The sequence below is a fragment of the Panthera uncia genome, chromosome F1 (assembly GCF_023721935.1).
Source record: "Panthera uncia isolate 11264 chromosome F1, Puncia_PCG_1.0, whole genome shotgun sequence".
Classification (NCBI taxonomy): domain Eukaryota; kingdom Metazoa; phylum Chordata; class Mammalia; order Carnivora; family Felidae; genus Panthera; species Panthera uncia.
In genome coordinates this window covers 38,306,528-38,312,527 of record NC_064813.1, presented here as the reverse complement: position 1 = coordinate 38,312,527, position 6,000 = coordinate 38,306,528, and the positions used below count along the sequence as shown (strand labels likewise).

The 6,000-nt window shown below is 42.1% G+C and overlaps 1 protein-coding gene across 1 annotated transcript in view; it reads left to right on the top strand.

The window, feature by feature from the left end:
• Positions 1 to 4,081: 4,081 nt before the first annotated feature.
• KIF14 (kinesin family member 14) overlaps positions 4,082 to 6,000 on the top strand; it is a 56,051-nt gene continuing 54,132 nt past the window's right edge. The window contains exon 1 of the mRNA XM_049635193.1: positions 4,082 to 4,398. The gene's annotated coding sequence lies outside the window, so the exon portion shown is untranslated. The remainder of the gene's footprint in view (positions 4,399 to 6,000) is intronic.

Sequence of the window (6,000 nt, the reverse complement as noted above, 5' to 3'; positions counted from 1 at the left end):
CATTTTCTAGATTCTCTTTTATTTTTTTTAAGATTTTATTTATTATTACAATTTTTAAAAAATATTTATTATTTTTGAGACAGAGAGACAGAGTGCAAGCAGGGGAGGGGCAGAGAGAAGAAGACACGGAATATGAAGTAGGCTCAAGGTTCGGAGCTGTCAGCACAGAGCCAGCCCAACATGGGGCCTGAACTCATGAATGTGAGATCATGACCTGAACCAAAGTCGGATGCTTAACCGACTGAGCCACCCAGGCACCCCTAAAGATTTTATTTTTAAGTAATCTCCACATCCAACGTGGGACTCGAACTCACAACCCAGAGACAGAGTCACACACTCCACCGACTGGGCCAGCCAGGTGCCCCTAGATTCCCTTTTCTTATCTTCCTACAAAATCTGAGGTTCTAAAAAAAATTAATCAACTTGGAGCAAAACTGAGATTAGCACTGCTCCCTCTTAAAGATGGGTTTTCATTGCTCTTTTGATTTTTTTTTTTTTAATTTTTTTTTCAACGTTTTTTATTTATTTTTGGGACAGAGAGAGACAGAGCATGAACGGGGGAGGGGCAGAGAGAGAGGGAGACACAGAATCGGAAACAGGCTCCAGGCTCCGAGCCATCAGCCCAGAGCCTGACGCGGGGCTCGAACTCACGGACCGCGAGATCGTGACCTGGCTGAAGTCGGACGCTTAACCGACTGCGCCACCCAGGCGACCCGCTCTTTTGATTTTTAAGACTACAGTGAGTCCATTACAAAATGACTGTTCCATCTTGTGGTTGTTGCCAGGGATTAAGTCATAATCCTCATCCTTCATAAAATAAGATGTGTCATTATTACAACAGAGAGCTTCTAAAATGCATGATCCCAGTTTCTCATCACTAGCCTTGAATAGGGTTTTTCAGTGTTTGGGAGAGTTCTATTAAGCTATGCAATTTAGTAGCCTACATTTACAGAGCATTAATCGTCTGCCAGGCTCTATGCTAAGCACTTTGCATACATTATCTAACTTAATCCTCATTACGATGCTTTAGGGTAGGTAGCATTATCATCTTCAATTTCCATATGAGGAACCTGAGGTACCCAGAATTAAGTGACTTTCTCTTCTGGTCAGCTGTGGACAGGATTTGAAGAGAGAAGTACATCTCAGTGTAATAAATAAAAGATCAAAATTCCCCTATACAACCTGGAGATGGCTCATGGGTGATGCTTGATTCTGTGGAGTATTATTTCTGTGGCTGGAATTAAATTGGGGGAGCTTCTAAAAGTGAATAAGAAGAGGGAAGTGTGGTTAGTGTTCTGTGAACAGTTCAGGGCCAGGCACTTGGGGAGACAAGAGTGAGATAGACAAGGTCCTGCTCATTTTGGGCTTATGGTCTTGGGGGACAGATTACGATTTGGTTCTGAGGCCATGCATTGTCTGTGGTCCTATTTAACTCCTAGCGATAAACTTAATGGACACTTAATAGTTTTAATAGGATTTATTTCTCATTTTTAACCACTTACCGCATTCCCTCATGGTTGGGCATTGAGAATTTTTCCAGTTTGGGGCCAATATGGATTGACAGTTTTCCTGCATACTTTTTGGTTTCTACGGAAATATTTTCTTTTTTTTAAAATTTTTTTTAACGTTTTATTTATTTTTGAGACAGGGAGAGACAGAGCATGAACAGGGGAGGGTCAGAGAGAGGGAGACACAGAATCGGAAACAGGCTCCAGGCTCTGAGCTGTCAGCACAGAGCCCGACGTGGGGCTCGAACTCATGGACCGCGAGATCATGACCTGAGCCGAAGTCGGCCGCTTAACCAACTGAGCCACCCAGGCGCCCCATGGAAATATTTTCTTAGAATACATTTTTGTAGTACAGTTACTAGATCAAAGGATGTGAATATCTTTATGGTTCTTCCCATACATTATTATGGTCTCTGCCTTCAAGAAAGATACCAATTTCTGTCACTAGAAATGTATACTTTTTTTTTTTTAAAGATTTTTTTTAAGTAATCTCTATAGCCAACATGGGGCTTGAACTCACGATCTTGAGGTCAGGAGTCACATGCTCTGCCAACTGAGCCATCCAGGTGCCTCTATACTTTTACTTTTGATGCTAAATCACCAGCACTGAAATTAAAAAAAACAAAACAAAACAAAACATTTTTTTTTTTTACTTGTAACTAATTTTTTTACACTTGCAGTTAATGATTGGCTGTTTATGTTCTATTTTTATATGAATTAATTTTGTGTACAGGTTGATTCTTTTGTGTGAAATACTGTTGCCCATTTTCATATTGTTTTCTTTCTTATTCTACTTATAAATTTATTTTTCTTATAAAATTGAAAGAAATGTTTCCATCTTCTGTCATATTTAATATATTTTTCTTGTTAACTTGCATTTTATCATTTTATTGTTACTATTTTGAATTACACATAATTCTCAAATTTTTATATATTTGAGATTGTCAGTCTTTCCTTTGGTATATCTTTTGCCTACAAACCGAATGACTATTTTCCCATAGATCTGATAAATATTATATTCTTTTTTCTGATGGTTTCTCTATAACTTAACCTTAAATTTTAGAGTCTTTTTTTCTAGAGAGACAGAGAGTGAACCTGTGTGCGAGTGGGGGAGAGGAAGAGAGCATCTCAAGCAGGTTCCATGCCCAGCACAAAGCCCCTGGTGGGGCTCCATCTCAGGACCATGAGATCATGACATGAGCTGAAAGCAAGAGTCAGATGCCGGACTGAGTGAGCCACCCACGCACCCCTAGATGATTTTTAAAGTTAGTTTTAGAATGAGTACTTTATCATCCATTCAGTTTTTCTATATAGTTGGAGGCACTTCTGATTTCCCTTTATATCCCATTGAATACATTTCTATTACCTGTACTTGTTGCCTTTTCTTTTTTTTTTTAATTTTATTTTTTATTTTTTAAATTTACATCCAAATTAGTTAGCATATGGTGCAACAATGATTTCAGGGATAGATTCCTTAATGCCCCTTATCCATTCAGCCCATCTCCCCTCCCACAACCCCTGCAGCAACCCTCAGTTTGTTCTCTATATTTATGAGTCTCTTCTGTTTTGTACCCCCCTCCCTGTTTTTATATTATTTTTGTTTTTCTTCCCTTATGTTCATCTGTTTTGTCTCTTAAAGTCCTCATATGAGTGAAGTCATATGATTTTTGTCTTTCTCTGACTAATTTCACTTAGCATAATGCCCTTCAGTTCCATCCATGTAGTTGCAAATGGTGCACTTTTTGCCTTTTAAAAACTACTTTTGCTTTAAAAAAAATTTGAAAAGAAAATTTAAAAGAAAAACCTTTAACTGTAAACTTCATCTGGACACTGGGGATAATATTAATAGTTACCTCATAAAATATTCAGGAATAAATGAAAAAAATCCCTTGTAAGACATTTAGTATACTTTCCACCTACACGCTTTGCATAGGAAATACAGCACTAGAAACGCGTTATTGTGCTTAGCTTGAGGACAAATAGCCATTTTTACAACTTCATTTTAAGGTGGACAGACCATTTTTTTTTATACTATGGATCGACAAAAGTCAACTCTTCTCATTTAAAAGCCATCTAAGGGGTACCTGGGTGGCTCACTCAGTTGGTTAAGCTCTGACTTCAGCTCAGGTCATGATCTCTGGTCTGTAGGTTCAAGCCCTGCAAAGGGCTGTCAGCTCAGAGCCTGGAGCCTGCTTCCGATTCTGCGTCTCCCTCTCTCTCTGCCCTCTCCTGCTCACCCCGCCTCCCCACAACTCCTCTCTCTCTGTCAAAAATAAAATAAACATTAAAAAATAAAATAAAAAATCCACCTTAGTGAGCTGCCATATGTCACTCAGAATCCAGCTCCTCCCTCCAGCCGGATTTAAAGGGGCCGAAGCTCCCCGCGTTAGCTGAGCCAGGGGAGGGGCGGGCCCCGTTGCCTAGGAGAAGTGGGCGGTCGGACCTAGTGTTTGGACTCACTGAGACTTAACAACGGCGCTTCCTGGGGGTGGGAGGAAGCGAGGGCGCGGTGCCCGGCGCCACGTCCAGCAGCCAATCAAAATGCAGGGCGCCCATTCAAACCGCGGCCGCAGAGGGAGCAGGTTGTGGGGGCTGTGAGCGGTGTGGGGACTTCCTCCGGGAGGTCTCGGAGAGTGGCGAACCCTGCGGAGGGGCGAAGTATCGGTGTCGTGGGGGCGAGAGGGCGTCTTCTTTACCGGCGACCGCTGAGGTGCGGGCGGAGGCCTTAGCTCGGGTCCCCCACCACCCCGGAATCCGGGTCGGCGGCGGAGGCGCCCCCGGAGGACGCGCACGGGCGGCGGCTCTGCGGGGACAGCGCAGCCGGACTTCAGGGCCTCTCGGCCCACAGCCTCACCCACCGAAGTCTCGCCCAGTCGGTTGACATTAAGAGGTATGCTCGCTGTCCCAGCCCTCGGAGTGACTAGCTTGAGAACCCATCCACGGGGATCTTTTGGTTTGGGTTGTGACAGTTTTTTCCCCCTTCTATTCATTCCACTCCTTTTAAAACTCTATGGCGAACCCCCTCCTGCCCCCCCCCCCCCCCCAAACAAACAGAAAGCCGTGTCTATCAGCGTTAAGTAGCAAATAGTTTTTAGCTGCCCTAGAATTTCCGGAATCTTCTTGCCTTTACATTTCTTTCCATAATAGGAACACTCTATACTTTTTTAAGAGAAAAGGTTGAAGGGAGGAGCTTATGTCCTGACGATTTTTTTGGGGTGGGGGTAATGACTGTTACTCATTTAGAACTTTAAAAGACTTACTTAAAGATTAACTTCTATTGTTTTGTTCCTCAATAGCATTATCTACGGAATTGAGCAAGTGTCATTTTACGAGTTAGAACCCGGCATGCAAATTTAAAGACTTCTTTACATCAATATAACCAGTTTGGGGCAGAGCTGAGTAGAAGCCAGGCCTTTTAGCTGTCACTGCTGTTTTTTTTCTTCTAGACATTAATGCCGGATAGATATTGTTGACATATTTACTTACACACCTGTCTACTTTGTTGTCTAATTGCTAGAGGGCAAGCTGTCCACTAATCTTGCATAATTTTTCTCAACACAAGTAATTAATTTACAGTACTTCTATTTATTGTCTGCACTACTTATTTGGGAATACTCTGTTTTGTGACACCACTCAAACTAATCTCCATGACTGTTCCTGTATTTAACATACATGCAACAGGTATTATCAAAATGCTTTACTCCAGCCTTTGATTTAGGGGCTAGGGTTTCTGTTAGTCCCTCTCCTAATCTGCAAACACAGAGTACTTAAATAAAAATCTCTGCTGACAGGCGCTCCCTCCCTCCCTCCCTTCTCCTCCTCTTCTCCTCTTACTCCTCCTCCTCCTGCTGCTGCTTGTGTTAAAATACACACTTATCATCTTATCTACTTTTATGTACACATTTTATTTTTTTTTTAACATTTATTTATTTTTGAGACAGAGAGAGACAGAGCATGAACGGGGGAGGGTCAGAGAGAGGGAGACACAGAATCCGAAACAGGCTCCAGGCCCTGAGCTGTCAGCACAGAGCCCAATGTGGGGCTCGAACTCACGGACCACGAGATCATGACCTGAGCCGAAGTCAGAAGCTTAACCGACTGAGCCACCCAGACGCCCCTATGTACACATTTTAATGTGTATATCCTTAAATACATTCACATTGTTGTGCAGCCATCACTACCATCCATTCCCATAATCCTCTGTCATCTTGTAAATCTGAAGCTCTATATCTATTAAACAATAACTCCCATTGTCCCCTGCCCCCAGCCCCTGGCAACCACCGTTATACTTTCTGTCTTTATGATGTTAACCTCTCTAAGTACCTCCTATGAGTGGAATTATACAATATTTGTCTTTTTTTTGTGACTGGCTTATCTCTCTTAGCATTATGTCTTCAAGGTTCGTTCATGTTGTAGTAGATTGCAGAATTTCTTTTTAAAGCTGAATGATGTTTCATTGTACACGTATATTCCATTTTGGTAAGGCCATTCG